This window comes from Pongo abelii, chromosome 6, assembly GCF_028885655.2.
Source record: "Pongo abelii isolate AG06213 chromosome 6, NHGRI_mPonAbe1-v2.0_pri, whole genome shotgun sequence".
Lineage (NCBI taxonomy): Eukaryota > Metazoa > Chordata > Mammalia > Primates > Hominidae > Pongo > Pongo abelii.
In genome coordinates, this window is record NC_071991.2 from 57,029,417 (window position 1) to 57,049,036 (window position 19,620).

Consider the following 19,620-nt stretch of genomic DNA (forward strand, 5'->3'; position numbering starts at 1 on the left):
ATTAATAATGCTCCACATTTCATTAAAAACCGGGTTCTATCTTTGCTTTCATTTAACTTCACAATTCAGCTGCTTGTGCTGCACTTTTTCCCCCTCGGTAAATTGTGACAGATAAATTATCGTTTTACTACATTTATTTCTGTGATTACAATTGTTAGTCATATCTGTCAATACAACTTCAAAGCTTTTAAAAAATGCTTTGGGGGGAAACTGAATTTTAACTGTTAACCATTTTTTTCGCTTTATAGCTTATTGGGTCTTTAATATTTTTGTGAAGGCCTTCCAAATTGTGGGTTAACAACAACAAAAAAAAAGCAATCTTCCCTGTTCCATAATTGCACCTTCTCAGTGTGGTGACTAATAATTAGAATATTAGGCACTATTCAGAAGGTGACAGACAGCTGATTAAGCATTCAGCTGCATTTTACTTTTCTCTGCTTTCCATGGTTTGTAGGCTAGATCAGGTTCTGTCCTTTATGCAGTGCAATTAAAATTTTTATGACTTTATTTTACATAATAGACCCTGCTCTTATAAAGAGAAAGTACATTTTTTAGCTACTGTAATGTGTCTTTGAGCCAGTCAGCTGGGTAGATGCATTTAAACAGTAATGGCATTGTACAGTTTAGCATTTTGTAGTATTGATCTGATCAAAATGCTCATTAAAAAGCAAAATTAGTTCCTATTCACATCTGTTCCACAGCATTTCAGTTACTTTATTTAAATGTGTCTGGTTCTTCAACTTAGTTAAAGTGGTGATCTCCCCCCTTTTCTAAGGGCTAAGAAAAGCAAAATGGAATCTGCTTTCATATTTTATACTCCACTTTGGTCTTTTGAACTGAAGGTAAAGTGCAAAGGACATGGACTTCGGAAGCACATGGCCCTGCAGTCAAGTTCTGGCTCAGCCCCCTCTGTGGCTTTGAGCCTCAGTGTCCTTACTGGTCAAATGAAGATGAAAGGACGGCACTGGGGAGAAGATGACACCCAGGATGGTGAAGAGTGGGTTGGGCAGCGGATACTTGGAACCTCTTCCTTCCCTTTCTCTCGAGAACCGCTTGGGCTGCCACAGCACACAGTATCACAGGCCAGTTGGCATTAAGGGTAGAAATGTATTTTTCTCACAGCTTTGGACACTGTGAGTCCAGGAGCAAGGTGCTGACAGGGTTGGTCTCCTCTGAGGCCTCTCTGCATGGCTTGCAGATGGCCGCCCCCTCGCTGTGTCCTCACGGGTCTTTCCTCTGTGCGTGCACACTCCTGGGGTCTCTGTGTGTCCTGCTCTCCTCTTATTAATCAGATTGGATTAGGGCCCACCTTAATGGCCTCATTTTAACTTAATTTCCTTTTTAAAGGCCGTATCTCCAAATAGTTACTTTCCGAGGCACTGGGGGTTAAGACTTTAATATATGAATTTTGGAAGGACACAAGTCAGCCCCAAACAGGGACTGACCGAGATGCTGCACGTGGCATATTCCGTCTCCTGTTCACTGTTTTGTTCTTTCTCAGCAGTCAAAACAGCTGAAACATCAACAGAAGAGGCAGGAAATGGGGTTTCTTGGTTGTGACATTTCTGGTTAGGTTAGAATTGATCAGAAACAGTAATATTACCTGCCCCCTTGATTTTTGGTTAGTATTTCTACCTTTTTGGATCTGTTCTATGAACACTTTTTCCTGACCTTAGTAAGAGTCATCAATCCCAGGATTTTAAGACCCTTATTTCTACCTTCCATCATTGTTATAGATGTGTATGTACAAGGTACAGGTGATAGGGATACATGTCCATTTCCATTTTTAAATGAATTCTGGGAAAGTGTTTGCCTCTTGACGTGGCTGGCAGGGGCCAGGCTTTGTGGCCAGCACACAATGGGCAATTAGAATATAATGACACAGACACTATAGAGAAGGTCATTTGTTCATTCAGCTAATCTTTCCTCAGTGCCTACTATGTGCTACTGTGCTGGTCACTGGGGTTGCAATGAAAGATAAAAATAGTCATGGTCCCTATTCTTACGGAGCTTACAGTCTAGTGGGGAAATAGACTTTAATCAGGTCATATCACAGTTCTACCAGTATAGCTCTGATAAGTGCAGGAAAGGAAAGGCATGGGCTGCTGTGAGGGTGAATAATGTTGAGGGGTTAGGGAAGGCTGCTGGTTGAACTGAGATCTGAAGATGAGACTTACTTCGATGAAGGGGTGAGTGGTAGGGGTTGAGGTGCTGGGGGTGGTCATGATTCAGAGTACAGGGAGGAACATTTCTGAAGAGCAAATTGCATGTGCACAGGCCCTGAGACAGAAAGCAACTTAACATGGAAGCAATGAAGAAAAGGGCAGTGTGGCTAGAGGAGAGAGGGAGGGTGGGACATGCAGGGTGACGTGGCTGGAAAGTCTCCTGGGAAGGCTGGGGGAGTTGGAAAAAACTTCCCAGGGAGGTGACATCTTTGTCTTTAAGGATAAATAGAACTGATTGCTGCTGGCAGAGAAGAGGGAGAGGCGTCTTTAGATAGGATATCAGCATCTTGGTGTGTTCAGGAAATAGTGAGAATTTCATTGAGGCTGAAATGTCACTTATGTGAAGGAACCCATCATTCCAGTTAATGGAATTTTATACTTCTCTGCGTTCTAGCTAACTAGAGGCTCACTAGATTTTCCAAATTGGGATGTATCCCCCTATAACTATGGAGGGGCTCGTTACATAGAGAATGAATGAATGAACACATGAGTGCTGCGTCCCTGCTTGAGTGGTGTTGGTTGGTGTTCCGGGATTGCCCTAACCTTACAAGCAATGATACGTTAATATTTTATCTGTTCAGGTCTGGTGGATTGATGGAAGGCAGGACGCATTGACATCTCAGGCCCAGGTGGTTCCTCAGCCACTGTTTTTTCCTCCTCCACAGATCTGGGCCCGGAGAACCCCTTCAATCCTGCTTGGTGCCCCAGCCTCACCCTAGTTGCTTGAACCAATTTCAACTCAAGCCAGGAGGCACCCAAAAGAGCTCCAGCCCTGTGGTCTGGGTCAGCAGTTACTGTTAGGCTGACCTGGGTCATGGTGGCTGGGTTCTGGAAAACAAGGTTCAGATGTTCACATAAGCTGAGCTACAGAGCATGTTCCAGACATGGTGGGAGCCTGGATTGGGTGGAAGATGCCCATCCTGCTTGCAGGGGAGGAAGGGGAGGAAAAACTGAAACATGAGTTTGGGAGCGCATTAGAGAAGTCTCTCTGGCAGCTGTATCACTGATGGCAGGACTTGTATGTATTTGGTTTTGGCTCAGACATGAATTCTTATTTCTTTCCCCCAAGAAACTAAAATCAGATAGAAGATTTAAAATTGGAGCTTAGAATGATATGTTTCTTCTGCTTTTAACAGTTCATTTAAACAGAAATAAACAAGGCCACTCGCTGGCTGCTGCTAGGTAGAAAGTCTCTATACCTCAAAGATTTTCATAAATGCAAGGAATATTCTTTGATCTTGAAAACTTTTCTTTCTATGTGAACATTGGCACCAAACTATCCTCTAGGTGTGATGGCAGCTTGGGAGAGAACTTTTGTCAGCTTCCAAGATTATGAGATTCAGCTAAACCAAAAGACTGGGACATTGAAGGGTGATTATAAAATGTGAGTGCAGATTTATTGTGAATAATGGGAAAGCTGTGTAAAACAACACCTGAAGGGTGTCTAACTTGGTCAACATGGACTTCATAATCTATGCCCAATTAAGTGCTATCACTTTTTCTAGGCCCCACAGAGAAATGTACAAACATATGAGACATTCTTATCTACATTGGTCACATGTATGCAACTATGCCTCTGTTAGATTTGACTTTCACTATTAGGGGATTCAGGAAACATTACTGAGCACCAATTGTCATTTCAGTGAGCACAGGGGTGGGATGAAAATAGGATCACACATTTCCCCCTTGAGTGTCATACGAATAGTGGAGAGGAAATCACATGGATACAGAAATGGAGCTCATGTTAAAAATCTTACAGCAGGATATACCATGCTACATCTCACAGCTTTGTAGATGATTCCTGGACTCTACCAGCCTGTTTCAAATTGAATGTCTCGTATGCTTATTCTTACTTTGCGCTTGTAGATCCTTTTAATTGTAGTGCCATTCTACCTCTAGCTAAGGGTAACAGCTACCTCCCTTAGAGAGCTCTCTGGCTTCCGGCAGGGGCAGCTCACTGGCCAGAGGGGAGGGTAAAGCCTTGATATGGCAGAATAAGGGAACCTCTGGATTTCCTTTTTCTTTCTTTTTCTTTTTTTTTTTTTTTTTTTTGAGACAGTCTCCTTCTGTTGTGCAGTGGTGCGATCTCGGCTCACTGCAATCTCTGCCTCCCAGATTCAAAGGGTTCTTCAGCCTCAGCCTCCCGAGTAGCTGAGATTACAGACATGCGCCACCATGCTCAGCTAATATTTGTATTTTTAGTGGAGATGGGGTTTAGCCATGTTGGCCAGGCTGGTCTTGAACTCCTGACCTCAAATGATCTGCCCACCTTGGCCTCCCAAAGTGCTGGGATTACAGGTGTGAGCCACCATGCCCAGTGGAACCCCTGGATTTCAAGGCGGGGGGTGGGTAATATCTGGGCCTAGGGTTTAGTTCTGGTAAGTATCTGGGCTTAGGGTTTGGTTTATTAGCATCGTCTAGGTCCCAAGCAAATGCAAGGAGTGGGGGATTGAAAAGAGAGCAGCAGGGCAGAGCTGAGCAAATCTCCCACTTGGGGTGGCTTCCCAGCTTAGTTAGGCCTCATCTGGGGAGAAGCTCCAAACAATTCATCAGACAACTTGAGAGCCCCTGCATGAATTCCAGAGTTAAATGAAAATCCCAGCTACTCGGGAGGCTGAGGCAGGAGAATCACTTGAACCCGGGAGGCGGAGGTTGCGGTGAGCTGAGATCACGCCATTGCACTCCAGCCTGGCAACAGAGAGAGACTCTGTCTCAAAAAAAAAAAAAAAAAAAAAAAAAGAACTGTGTGCGACTAGTGGTTCAGACATCTTCCTTCCTCTACCCCTAGGGACAAAGGGAAGGATGCCTGCTAGACTTCCTTCATATTTTTATTTCCTTCATATTTTTATTCACTTCTTTTTAGCATTTGATATTACAGTTTAGCTTCTCTGTGTCTCAAGTTCCTCAAGCAATAATATGGGTTTGATGAACGGGGGTCAGAAGTTTCCTTTGGCTATAGTGTTCAGTGATCATGGCATTCTAGGGAGTACAAAGAAGAGAATAAGCATCCAATCCTCTAAGACCTTTACTCTAATTAGGGAGTTTCATTAAACCCCTGAAAAGCTTAAAAACAAAAACAAAAACAAAACCCCACCAAACAAATGAAAACCATAAGTCCTTTTACAAGATAAGATAAGCGCTGTTGCAAGACAGAGAGGAATTAATGGCCCCTGATGTGGGCTTGGGTGCCTACGGGAGTCTTTGTGGAGGTTGGAGGGGTTGGATTGCATATTTTAGGATGGCAGGGTTAGAGGGAACAGAAAAGACTATATCTGTCTTGCTGACTGCTGGATCTAACACATGGTAGGGGCTTGTTAGGCATCGCTGAATGTATCAGTACAGTAAAATATAACTGCTGATACAGATATATGTATAGGTAATGCTTACAGTTACGTAGGGGACTAGTGGGGTAAGGTGCAGGAGAAAACGGGTTAAGACAAGATTAAGCAAGAGTTTTTATCAGTTCATTGATGTGTCCCAAATGCCCAGAATAGCATCTGTCACGTAGTGGGTATTCAGTAAATATCTGTTGAGTGAATGAAATGATTAATGGCATAATTTGGGGCTGTCATGTAAGTAGTAGGGGGAAGCGTGGAAGGTTTTTGAGAAAGTACCATTTAGGAAAGGTCCATGGCAGCCATGTGGAGAGCCGATTGTAAATGGAGGAATGAAGAAGCAAATTAAGAGATTATGAAGTGGGCACAGGGTCATGAGGAGGGTCTGAAATAGATGAGTGGCATTGGAAACAAAAAGGATGGGCAGGATGGAGACATCACAGAAACAGACTTGCTGAGTGGTTATAATAGTAGGTGTCAAGGGGAGGTTGAGTCAGAAGATGCCTGCAGTCTGAGGTGCTAAGGAGTCCAGGTAAGTTGGAAAATGATCATATGATTGGCATAGAGGAAACAAAGTAGGGTTTTGTTGGAGGGGAGGGGCAGCGGGTATTAATGGTTAGTTTTAGATACTTAGGTATGACAGAAAGGCAAATCATCTCCATTAGGCACTTACTTGCAAGCCGAAAAATGGTTGAAATTCTGGAGCGTCCTCTCAGGGCTGGAGATCAGGTTTGTGAGTGATGGTCTGCAGGTTGCCATGGGAAGCAGGAGCTTCTTGAGGGTGGGAGTGGGTAGGGAGACCGGGGGCTGCCTGAGGAGCAGCATGGCCACTGCCTCTTGGTTCACAGAGCTGTTGGCTTCCAGTTCAACTGTTTCTTTTAACAGCACAGAGGTCTTAGGAGCCATACTTTGTTCATGTCTAGGGAGCTTTCATTCCAAGGGATTCTCCCTGCTCTCTTCCCCAGCATTGCCTTTATTTCTTATGTAGGGGCATTTTGTTGTCATAGCTATTTATCTGGTAAGATCATCTGCTATGTGAAAGTTTTATAATTTGTGTCTAATTAATGAGCATCCCCTTGCAGGAACAGATCCCTCTGCTGTTTTTGAAGGATATGCTGCTCATGACTCTGTGTGTGTGTGTGTGTGTGTGTGTGTGTGTGTGTGTGTAAAACTCTCTTAGAAATAGATCTCCAACTAATCTTACAACCTCAAATGACAGAGTAATGTGTACATTATGGATTGAATAAAAACTTGAAGAATGTTAATATGGAAAATTAGAATTAGTAATGAAATACAAGGTCATTTGCCATAGAATACTATAGCTTTTACATTTTTACTTTAAAAATTCCAGTTTATGAGAAATTTTCAAATAGAAATAATTGGGAACGTTAGATCCTTGTTAAAAAATATTCTTTTTTTTTCTTTTAAGACAGAGTCTCACTTTGTCGCCCTGGCGCAATCTTGGCCCCTGCAACCTCTGCCTCCCGGGTTCAAGCGATTCTCCTGCCTCAGCCTCCTGAGTAGCTGGGACTACAGGCGCCCACCACCATGCCCGGCTAATTTTTGTATTTTTGGTAGAGGCGAGGCTTCATATTAGCCAGGCTGGTCTCGAACTCCTGACCTTGTGATCCACCTGCCTCGGCCTCCCAAAGTGCTGGCATTACAGGTGTGAGCCACCGTGCCTGGCCAAAAACATTCTTTTTGTGCTCCTCTTGGCAGCACATATGCAAAAATAGGAAAGATACAGAGAAGATTAGCATGGCCCTTATGCAAGGATGACACACACATTTATGAAGCATTTTATATTTTTATCCTTATGAAACACTCAGAGAAATGTCATTTACCACTTTTCCAGCTGAGGTGAACCAGACATTTTCAGATTTGCCTGTTTTCCCTGTCCTATTTTTGTTGTAATTTTTTTTTGAATACTGCACTGGTGTTCATATAAAATAAACTTGAGTAAACCAGAATTCTGTGAGTTTTGCCAGACTTTAATTGTGTTGTATTGCTTGCTTTTTAAACAAATTAATTGTGAAAAATAATTTAGCAACCTCCCAGTTGTAAACTTCTAAATGACAGTTTGTGTCTGTATATCTCTTCAAGTCAAGCATCTGCTCAAAAGATATTGTTGATGATGTGATGAATGCAGTTTCATGAAACTTGGCAGTTCCCATAAATAATTGAATAACATAGGTTGTATTTACCTCTGTAGTGTCTAGACTAGAGAATTAGAACCATGAGTTTATAAAAATCTAGGTTGCTGTCTACACACAAATAGAATAGTATTTAAAATTGTGTTTTCCATGGGATAATGATGAAATTTTTATTGGGCCAAGTGGGTAGCTATCTGGAGAAAGGTGAGGTTGGTTCCATATCTCATACCATTCAGATAAACTCCAACTTGATCAATTAATTTTATATGATGACCAGTGTCATATTCAACAGAGTTATGACAAAGAAAGAAAGGAAGGAGAAATCAGAAAGGCAATTCAGCAAATGTCTAGTCTACCTCAGTTGGAAAAAAGTGAAAAATGATATTTTTAAGAAGGATTTCAATATACAAATATATATTTGTATCTGCATAAAATGCTGAGAAACTAGAAGACATTCCTTTATAACCTTGAAGTAAGAAGGACTTTTTAACCATGACTCAAAATCCAGCAGCCATTTAAAAAAATTGATAAATTTGACTAAATTCAAATAAAGTATTTTTACCTGATTAAAAAAAATGCCATAAGCAAATTCAAATGACAATCAGAGAAGAAACTATTTGCAGTGGACAGTTAACCTCCATATAAAGAGTTTCTACAAATGAATAAGAAAATGACTTTCTTATTGATTGAAGGCCAAGGCGGGTGGATCATCATCCGAGGTCAGGAGTTTGACACCAGTCTGGACAACATGGTGAAACCCTGTCTCTACTAAAAATACAAAAATTAGCTGGGTTTGGTGGTGCATGCCTGTAATCCCACGTACTTGGAGGCTGAGGCAGGAGAATCGCTTGAACCTGGAAGGCAGAGGTTGCAGTGAGCCGAGATCGCACCACTGCATTCCAGCTTGGGCAACAGAGTGAGACTCTGTCTCAAAAGAAAAAAGAAAAAGAAAATGACTTGGAATACCAATAGCCTAGGCAAAGGATATAAACAGATTATCCTCAGAATAAGAAAAACATTGTCTTGGCCGGGTGCGGTGGTTCACGCCTGTAATCCCAGCACTTTCGGAGGCTGAGGCAGGTGGATCACGAGGTCAGGAGTTCGAGTTTGAGACCAGCCTGGCCAACATGGTGAAAGCTCGTCTCTACTAAAGATACAAAAAATTAGCTGGGCGTAGTGGCACGTGCCTGTAATCCCAGCTACTCAGAGGCTGAGGCAGAAGAATTGCTTGAACTGGGGAGGTGGAGGTTGCACTGAGCCAAGATCGCACCATTGCACTCCAGCCTGGGTGGCAGGGCGAGACTCTGTCTCAAAAAAAAAAAAAAAAAAAAAAAGAGAGAGAAAGAAATAGATTGTTTTCAAACCTACCAAAATATCTTCAGCCTTACACATAATAAGAGAATCACAAACTTAAACTGTGCTGAAGTAGCACTTTTAACTTTATCAGATTGGCAAAAATTCTACAGTGTGACACTTAGACATTGTTGACCAGTTGTGGAAACATCAGCACTGTACTTCTGAGAGTACAGAATGGCATAACCCTCATGAAGGCCAGTTCAGCCAGTTTTCATCTATCAAGATTACAAATACAATTACCCTTTGACCCAGCAGTCTGGCTCTGGCAATTTCTCCTGCAGATACATCTGAATACCTATGCGGTGACCTATAGAGTAGGTGTCTCATTAGACCATTGTTTATAATAGAAAAGACTGGAAGCAATTCAAGTATCCACTGGAGAAAGACTGGTTAAATAAACTATGATCCACCTTTACAGTGGAATATTGTGCAGCATTTTAAAGAGAGCATGGAAACTCTTCATATGTTGATATGGAAAGACCTCCAAGATATGTTATTAAATGGGAAAAAAAAACCCACCAAGGTATAGAACCATATATAGTATGCTCCCTTTGATGTAGAAAGGAGACAGAATATGAGTCTATGGTCATATCTGCTTGAATCTGCATGAAGAAACATTGAAAGGATAAACAAACAAAAGGAGCTCAATAAAAGTGGTTACTTTTAGTAGGTGGGTGGGGGATAGCATGGATAAGGATGTGGTGAGCAGGAAGAGGCAGGGGGCCATACTCTTCACTGTGTACTCTGTTGTATTATTTTTATATTTGAAGCCTGTAAAGTATTACCTATTCAAAACAAAAAATAAGTTACATGTCTTTACAGTTGTATTTCAGTGCCAGTTCAACATATGTCCACGGGCCAGAAATACCTTCCCAGAGCTTTATCATTTCTTGTTGGTAGTGTTGACTACAGCCTCCTAAGTGGGTCTTATATTAGCTGTAGTGGTTTATCTACAGTTGTGCTGTCCGTTATGGTAGTCACTGGCCACATCTGGCTTTTGAGCACTTGAAATGTGGCTAGTCTAAATTGAGATGTGCTGTACTGTGCCTGATTTAGAAGACTTAGTATGAAAAAAAGAATGTAAGCTATCTCATTTATAATTTTAAAACTCTTGATTACATGGTGAAAGATAGCACTTTGGGTTTGAGGGGTTAAAGCATATTATTAAATTAATTTCACTTGTCTTTTCTTACCTTAAATGTGGCTGCTAGGAAATTTAAAATTACATATGTGGCTTGGCCCTTTGGTTGGCATTTTACTTCTTTTGTGCAGCCCTGATGTAGCCTCCTATCCACAGTCAGCATGTCTGCCAGAATTACTTAAAAACAACAACAAAACCTACGTGTGTCATTTCACTGCTTTAAAACCTCTTGCCTCCTACATGCCTACAGAGACCCTTTGTAAATAGTCTCTGAGATCCTTCCTTTACCCATTCCCCACTTCCCTGCACATACAAACGCTGCTTCTCTTTACTTCCTGGACTGCAGGCCTCTTGATAAATTTGAGTCTCTGAACACACTGTTCTTTCTGTTTGGAATGTCCTTTCGCCTCCATTTTGTTGCCCAGAAAATTCCTACTCATCTATAAGCCCCGTTCACGTGGCCCCTTTTTTGATGAGGCATCCCTAGTTCCCCTGTCCCATTTTCTTATAGCATCTAGTAGACCTCTGTGTTCTCACACTCATCCTCAGTACCACAGTTATCCCCTGAAAGGTATTGTCTCCCTCACCAGACTGGGAGCACTTCAAGGGCAGAACCCATGTCATGTTCCTTTTTGTATTTCCAGACCTGAAACTGCCAGTAAATAAACCCTAAAAGTAGAAAGAAAAAAAAACCCTAAAAAGAAGTTGGTTGTATTTGGTTGAGAGTACAACATGCCAGGTTTGCCTTGATGATGCTTCTATTTGTCTAATCTATATATTGAGGAAAGCAGGCTCCAACCTGTCAGCCTTCCTTGGTTAAGAATAGGCCTCTTTGGAGTGTTCTAGCTTTGAACAAGCCAGCCTCCCTGCAAGCAGAAGATTACAAACTGCAGAGATGTCAGTAGCACCAAACCCACAGTGAGTTCTAGTTTTCGGGGCTGTGTTCAGACTGGAAGATGGGAATTATCTGTGTTCTGTTCAGAGAGCAGAATTATCCAGGCTGGCCAGGTGCCTGTGTTTGCAGAAGGTAAAGGTAGCAGGTGGTTGCCAGAAGGTGAAAGCATCAGTGGAGCATGGCCAGCTCCAAGGAGGCGGTGAGCTGGAATAATGAAGTTCTCCACAGTCTGGTCTGTGGGATCTTACTTCGGTTACCAACTCCGTGGAAAGTTATTCTTGCTTGTTAATATTCCCATTGTCCTTCTCTTCTGTTGCATTAAGCTTTTGTTCTAAAGAGAAATGAAGAATAATAAACAATACCCAAGATATGTGGAGCAAAGATTTTTGGAAGGAAAAATTAGAATTTGCAAGAAACTTCTCTCTTTAGCAAAGTAAACTGAAAGGGCCTGTGTTTACCCCCCAAGATTTTAGAAGCATTATTACCATTGTTCAGAATCTACTTATTTCATATATAGAGATCTGGTTATTTTCATCAGGTAAAGCTTCCTGTGCAGCTCTCATAATCAGCTGAATGAGGAGCTCTTTCTTTAGCAAAATTTTGAGAGCTAGTAGTGTAGTAGAAAGTACAGTATCTTCAGTGGCTAGAAAAACCAGTTTGAACCTAGGACTCTCACTACCTAGTGGTGTGGACTTCGCAAGTTACTTCACATCTCTAAGCCTCATTATTGAGTAAAATGAGGCTTAAACACATCCTAAGTTATAGGCATTACGAGAGGTGAATGAATGCAGGGGCCTAGCACTGTGCCTGGTCCATAGTAGGTTTTGGTAAATAGGAGTTATAGCTCCAATATGAATACAGATGTTCTTTTGCAGATATCTGTGTTGAATAACCAGGTGAGAACGCCCAAGGCCAGAGAGGAGCATGTCCTTTCATAGTGGACAGACTGTGGTGAGTGAGTGCTCCTCAGCAGCAGTGTTAGTAACTGTTCTTCAGAGCCTCACCACCAGCCCAGGGAGAGAGGACAGGAGCAGCTGGGTAAAGGAGTCAGGACACGTGGGTTGGAGAACTGGCTTTGCCATTAGTTAGTCCCATGAGGATTCACTCTGCCTCCTTGGTTCTGTTTGTAAAATGAGGCTGGTGATCATTTCCATCTCTAAATACTATAGTCTGTCTCCATAAAGCAACAGAGTTGGGCCCCCAGAAGTTACACTGCCTTGTTTGTAGGATACCGATTCACCAGGCCAGACTCTGAGAACAAACCTGGACGTTACACAACAAGGCTGTGTCACCTCCGAATGCCCTGAACTGGAGGCGGGTTCCCATTTCTCCTTCGAGATTATGTCCAGAGGTGCAGGTCGTCTTTCCAGGCTCCATTCCCCTTTTTCTGCTTTCATATTCTCCTGAGCTCGACCTGGTTCAATTTCTCCCTGGAGAGGCTCACTATTTTTTCTGGGGTTGAGATCTGATCCTCGTCATTCTTTTGACAAGAGATACAGAATAATCATTTTTAAGAGGAAGTTTATCAGCAGGCTGTTTTTAAAAGTGAGTTTTGTGCTTGATACAAATTTTTATGATGTTTGCTTTCTCTTAAGCACTTGAGGTCTGTACGGTCAGCCTTCTTTGCCTCATTTGCTCCCCTTCCTCCACTGCCTCCCATCTTATTTGACTGCTAACCTGGGGCAGGCCCACCATTCATTCTTGTTTGAGACAGATGAACACAGGACTTTGTATGCCTTATGACCAGATAATTCAAGCTGACAGTAATCAAGATTTGGGGCTAATTATCATTAAAAGGTAATTTCATTGCTGCCCATAATTGATCTTATCTTAAACCAATTGTAGCATTTCTTTTGTCACATGATTTAAAAATTTAAAAAAAAATGCTTTTGGCAATAAACTTTTGAAAACAGATTTTCTACACTCAGTTTTTTTTAAAACCAACTTTACAAACTTTAAGAGTGCTCATGTTAACGTGGTGATTTGTCTGCTTTGTAATATTGCGTATTCAAAATAAAAAGAAAATGGAGGCAGTTCATCACTGAAGTGAATGTTACAAAATCAGCATCTGGTTTGAATAATGAGTCTTCTGGTCCAAGTTTTGCTTCAGTGAATGAAACTAATGAAACTGGCCTCCATTGTTATGTCAGTGACTTCGCCTCCACTAACTTTTGGTTTCTTTCCGTTGCCAATTTGGAGGCCACTAAGGTTTCTTCAGAAAGTTCTTTCCTAGTGATACTTGTTCTAAGTAACTCTGGGACAGCCAAGTATCTGTCACCAGCAGGTGAGAGGCGAAGACACCTCATGATCATAAAATCATAGGTTTGGGACGTTTCAAGTATCCTTTGCCACCAGTGAAGCTCTGGAAACAAAAGCAAAGTGAAAAAACAGCTCTAGAGTTGGAATGATTAAAAATTAGATGTTGGTATGGCACCGTAATACTACACAATTCTAGGTCAGGCATATAGACAGCTGTCCCAAGTCTTGTTTCTTCCTTGAACTCTGATGCTTGCGGAAATATAGTTGCACCTGGGAAATGATCATCCTGGCTGCAGGGCACAGAGCCACCCTACTTCTCCTGCTGGTAACACACACGCACATGCACATGCATGCATGCTGCATGCACACACACACCCTTGGGAAGTCTCCTGAAGGTAAATACACTGTTGTTGTTACTAGGTTTTCTGATCCATAGCTATCTGTGCTAATAATAAGTAACAATATCCTCTAATACTTACAGAGCACTTTTTGATTCATCATTTGATTTGGCCTTCAAAAAACCACTTTAAGATGAATAGCATAGATTTTATTATCCGCCTTTTACTGAGGAACCTCCTCAAAGAAGCATTGTGACTTATTCAAAGACATAGCTGTTATGTGGTAGAAAACGATGATAATTTATAAAGGCCTAGTTTTATATTTCACCATAAAACTGAAGGAAAATCCTTTATTGCATGTTCTTCCTCAATAAAAAGCTCACCAAATGAATTAATAAACAAGAAACACATAAATAAAATGTAACAAAACCCTAATAAATAAAACAGAACCCTAAAGAGAAATGTCTCCAGTGGTCAGAAAGTAGAAACATGGAAGCAAATGAATATTTTCTGTTTATTACTTCTGTGCCTATAACCAGATTTGGCAAGGATGCAGGCAAGCCTACGGTAGATTTGCAAGAAGTATTGAACTTAACTGGATTAGCATTACTTTGCTAAGTAGGAAAACAACAGACTATCCCTTTATCCACGAATACTTTGATACTTGGGTTGTATCAAGCATAAAATAGACCAAGATTTTCTATGAATTCCTTACTTTTCTTCAGCCAGATCTAGTTGTCTACTGTAGCAGAGTCCTCAGGAAACTCTAAGCCAGAAAATCAGGGTCGTTTGTCCATCTTGTTGACCAGATTGCAAGCATTTTCCCTCACCCTACTTTTTAATTTTAAATGTATTACCAGTGGTAGTTTTTACTGCTATCTTCACAAAAATAAGAGGAGAACAAAACTTTTGGATGGAATTAGAAGTCCCTCCCAGGCAAGGCTCCCGGGTTGCGAGTGTGATTTTAGGTGACTGAGATATCATGCTACCCTGTGGCCAGCCATGTGGGCACATCACCACGTCTTAGTCTTTAGGACACTGAGGCAGAAAGCACCGTCCCATTCACACCTTGGTAACCGAACTCTAACATCTTAGTCTGAGAATCCTGGATTTTTGCTTATTTGTTTTTAAACTAACTTTTTTCTTTTCTTTTCTTTTCTTTCTCTCTCTCTCTCTTTTTTCTTTTTTTGATGGAGTCTCGCTCTATCGCCCAAGCCGGAGTGCAATGGTGTGATCTCGGCTCACTGCAACCTCTGCCTCCCAGGTTCAAGTGATTCTCCTCCCTCAGCCTCCCAAGTAGCTGAGATTACAGGTACACACCACCACACCCAGCTAATTTTTGTATTTTTATCAGAAATGGGGTTTCACTGTGTTGGCCAGGCTGGTCTGGAACTCCTGACCTCAGGTGATCTGCCCACCTTGGCCTCCCAAAGTGCTGGGATTACAGGTGTGAGCCACCATGCCCGGCCTAAACTTTCTAATTATAATTCTTTTCAGTTGATTATTTTCCTCTTGACCAGTCTTCTTTTAAAATTTTAACTCTTCAGGAGTCAAATGAATGTTTTCCTTTTTATTGATAAATGTGTGTGACGTGCAGCTGTTCCTTAAAAAAATATCTAGTGTAGTTTGTAATGTAACCTTTGCAGCTTCATTCTGAGTTCTTTTCTGACAACTTCTCGTTGGATACTACTACTCTTTTAAATTCACTTAGGCTGTTTAGGATTCAAGTCCTCGTATGCCCATCTGTTTTGGCTTGGCTGATTCTCTCTTCAGTTGTTGGCCCTGTTTGGCCTTCAGGAGATGAGGCAAGGTAAGTGCCCTCCATCCCCACAGTCTCTCATGGCTAATACTGAACAGGGGTTGGCAGAGTGGGTGATGGAAGGATCCTTATTTAGCAGCCTGTTGACAGAGTGAGTCCCAGTTCAGCCATTCACTAGCTCTATTATCTAGGACTAGTTAATTTGTACAAACCTTAGTTTCCTTGTGTGTAAAATGAGTTAAGTAATAGCCATTTCACAGTGTTGAGGATGGATTGAGATGGTATAATTGGAAGTGCTTTACAGTATTCAGTACTATTGTTATTGCAGATGTTTTTTCCTGGGCAGGTGGTTGATATACCTTGGGAGAGCGATTATGGGTTATCAGATGAAATATGTAGGCATGTGGTATATCAGTTACCTGAATAAGGAAAAGGATAGGCCATTTTTTAAATTATTATTTTTTTAAATTTCAATTTTATTTTTCCCCGCTTTATTGAGGTATCACCGATGAATTAAAAGTGAATATATTTACCATATACAATGTGATGTTTTGGTATATGTCGACATTGTGGAATGATTACCAGAAACCAGCTAATTAACTGACCCATCACCTCACATAGTTATCTTTCTGTGTGTGGTGAAAACATTGAAGACCAGCCCTCTCATCAGCTTTCAAGTATATAAAACAGTATTGTTAACTATAGTTACTGTGCTATTAATTACATCCCCAGAATTATTCATTTTATAACTGAAAGTTTATATCCTTTAGCTAATGGCTTCCTATTCCTCCTCCAGCCATCCACCCCCAGCCCCTGGCAACCACCATTCTAATTCTGCCCTCTGTTTCTATGAGTTCGACTTTCTTAGTTCCCACATATAAGTGAGATCATACAGTACTTGTCTTTCTGTGTCTGACTTTTTCATTTAGAATAATGCCCTCAAGGTTCATTCATGCTATTGCAAATGGCAAGGTTTCCTTTTTTTATGACTGAATAATTTCCATTGTGTATGAATACCACAATTTTTAAAATCTGTTTATCCATCGATGGACACTTAGGTTGTTTCCCTGGCTTAGCTATTGAAAATAATGCATCAGTGAACACAGGAGTGCAGGTATCTCTTTGAGATACTGATTTTGTGTTCTTTGGGCATCTGTCCAGAAGTGGGCTTGCTGGATCACACAGTAGTTCTGTTTTTAATATTTTGAGGCACCTTCGTACTGTTTTTTCCATAGTGGCTATACCAGTTTACATTCCTGCCAACAGTGCACAAGGGTTTCATTTTCTCCACAGAGGACAGGCCCTCCTTGATCAGGCTGCCTCGTGGGATGATCAGATCCATGAGAAACTGAGCAAGTGAATGTTAGAGGAGCAAAGAGAACTGGCAGGAAAGAGTAAAGACAACAAAGAGTAAAGTTGTTTTGATTACAGAGAGATGAGCTTGGAAACCAAGGGCAGGGGCTATCCTGCCACCAAAATGTAATAATAGGAGCACCATGACGAGGCTCCTCATTTGAAACTAGGATGCCAGTGACCTTGGAGACTGAATGAATTTGGCATTGCTGGAAAGGTAAGCGTGAAGAGAGGTTGGAAGGTTAATCCAATCAGGGCGTTAACTGGGCCTGGATATGACTGTCTCGACTAGGAAAAAGTAATGCCGAGTCCAGTGCCTGGCAGAGCAAGGGCTGAGGAAATACTTGTTGAGTGAATCAGTGGGTACACTAAAGATAGTGCAGAGAACCAGTTGCAGAATTGAGGTTGTATTGTCACACTGCCGTCTGGAAAAGCCTGTCCTCTGAAGAAGAGAGTTACTGCATTCCACCCCCCAGGTCTGATCAGTGGGCCTCTGGGACCTGGGAGCTCATTGTTTTAGCCCTGATGGAGCAAATGCCTTCTGAGCTCAGGGAAGTGAGGCGTGCCTAGGTGTGGTGCTGGATCTAAGCATTTACGCTTATGTCTCTGGTTTCATTTGTAGGCCACCATTTATTTTAGTTTTAATAAGTCATCTCTGCAAAAATGCTTTAGGTCCATCATAGGGTCTGTAAAGTGGAACTCCATATGCATTCTCTGGCAGTAAACTACATTAGATATGTGTGTCTAACAACGGGAATGGTATCTCTGTATATTCTTTCCTTTGAACCACTATTGAATGGCATTTTGTTCTGATAATGTTGTAACCTGTGAGGTCCTCATGTCCTCATTTTGTGTATGTGCTTGGGTTGACTACATTCACTTAAGTTTGCCTTGTTTCTGTTGGTCTGCCATGGTGGCCTCTGGCTTAGATAGCTACAGTGTAATTTTTGGCTTGAGAAGTTGAAGCCAATGGATACACTAGATCCCTATATTCCTGGCTGTTTCATGTTGTATGTCATGAAACACATCTCCAGTTTAGGTTTCATCAATTTGGAGGGAGAAGCACAGTGAGTACAGGTACCAAGAACATTCTCAGCCCCCCAAAGCACTTTAGTAAAGTACATCTGATACCAAGGTGGACACTGTTCCTGGTTGTATTCTCCACAGGTGACTTGCCTCAGCTACTATATGGGCTAACATTTCTGTAGTAGGTCATGGTTTTTGAAATACACAAAAGTGCTTCAAGAGACTAGTTGTAAAACTCTGCCCATGATGAGAAATACCTTCAAGATGCTTCACTCACTAAGTGCTGGAAATGTACTCTAGTGGGATATTTGTGGATTGGTTGGTGTTTGAGGGACACATATAAAGCACACCTGTAAAACTGGGAGAATCAGGTGGCAGATTAATTCGATGTTGGCAGCTTGAGTCATCAAAGTTTAGATGCTTCTGCTGCAATTATGAATTTGTAGTCACTTTGTTCCCTCTTCCAGAAATAAAGAACCGAGGTATAATTTACATAATTTTCCTGAACTCAAAATCTGTGAGGAACCAAGGCAGTCCTGTAACTAACTCTCAGATTCCTCCAGTTCCAGCCTTGTGCTAGCCCACTAGACCATGGGGCCTGCATGGAAGATGAAAATGTAAAAGTCTGAACCTCTGTTTCCTAAGTCAGTGGAATGCTGTGTTCTTGCTTATATATATAGTACAGTATTCATATCGGGGTGCATGGTGCTCACAGCTGAAAGGAGTATTTATATGCAGCCTTCAGAGGTATGCTTGGTATGAAAACTGTAAGTGATCTGCCTCACTGGTTTGTTTAAAATTCTCAAGCATATTGCTATCCTAACATAGCTTTTATTCACTGCATCTCCTTTACAGTGGAGGGAAATGACCATGTGGTGAATGAAAAATATACTGGACTTGATCCCCATAGCAAGAAAGGCCTATAATGTTTATGTTAGAAGGTGATCCTGTGTTTCTTCTGCTTGGCAGAAGGCTTGGATGTATAACGAGGTATTAACACATGTGAGATCCTGTGTCTCCCTAGAACTCGGTGTTGTCTTGTAACACTTGAGTCCTATTTATTGAAATGATGACATGCGGTAATTGGGACGTTGCTGCTCAGCAAGCCAGGTGCATGTCTGCGTCAGAGGTTGTTGGGAGAGTGGCTATTGGAACATTAACTCCAGATTTCCTGACTTTTGTGTGATGAAAATATCAAACCCAATGTGGAGTTAAACCAATGCCAAAAGCAAGTGAAAAGAAAAACCATTGCTCTTCGGAAGGAAAAATGCCACATCAACAATACTAGGGGATTTATTTGTAATCCTTTGGTCTGATATGGATTCATTTATTTTCTCTAGTTTTACTATCATAAATAAAGCATTTTAAACGCTGAAGTAACCTGTGAGACAGCATTCACAGTGAAGGTTATTTTTGTTACCTACTGAAAACCTCCACATATGCTTGGATTGGATCCTAGCAGAACCGATCATGAGCTTGCCAGTGTGTCATCCTTAAAACAGTTTCCCATGCTACCTCATTTTTCTTGGGAATATGTTGTTACTCCTAGAAGAGAGTCCAAATGCAGAATAGCTTTTTGTTTGTTTGCTTTACTTTTAATGAAGAAAGAAGCCACGGTTGATGAGGATGAGATGCTGTGTGCTCATCGAGTCACTTTCATAAAGTGAGAAATGAAAGCTTTTTCTGTAGCCACTTGTATAATTCTTTCTGGTAGACTCTTCCTCTTGCATCTGTGGTAACACAGACTCAATGCAATGAGGTGAGAGGAGCAAGTCAAGCT

General features: G+C 41.5%; 1 protein-coding gene, 1 long non-coding RNA gene and 1 other non-coding gene across 3 annotated transcripts in view; all 3 read left to right on the forward strand.

Moving 5' to 3' along the window:
• The window catches only part of LOC134761764 (uncharacterized), a 31,411-nt gene extending 22,325 nt beyond the window's left edge, over positions 1 to 9,086 (forward strand). The window contains exon 2 of the long non-coding RNA XR_010140856.1: positions 6,990 to 9,086. This is a non-coding gene — a long non-coding RNA (uncharacterized LOC134761764). The remainder of the gene's footprint in view (positions 1 to 6,989) is intronic.
• The window catches only part of JAZF1 (JAZF zinc finger 1), a 354,117-nt gene that overhangs the window by 55,491 nt on the left and 279,006 nt on the right, over positions 1 to 19,620 (forward strand).
• On the forward strand, positions 7,264 to 7,370 carry LOC112134553 (U6 spliceosomal RNA). The gene has a single exon (XR_002915954.1). It is a non-coding gene; the product is annotated as a U6 spliceosomal RNA (small nuclear RNA).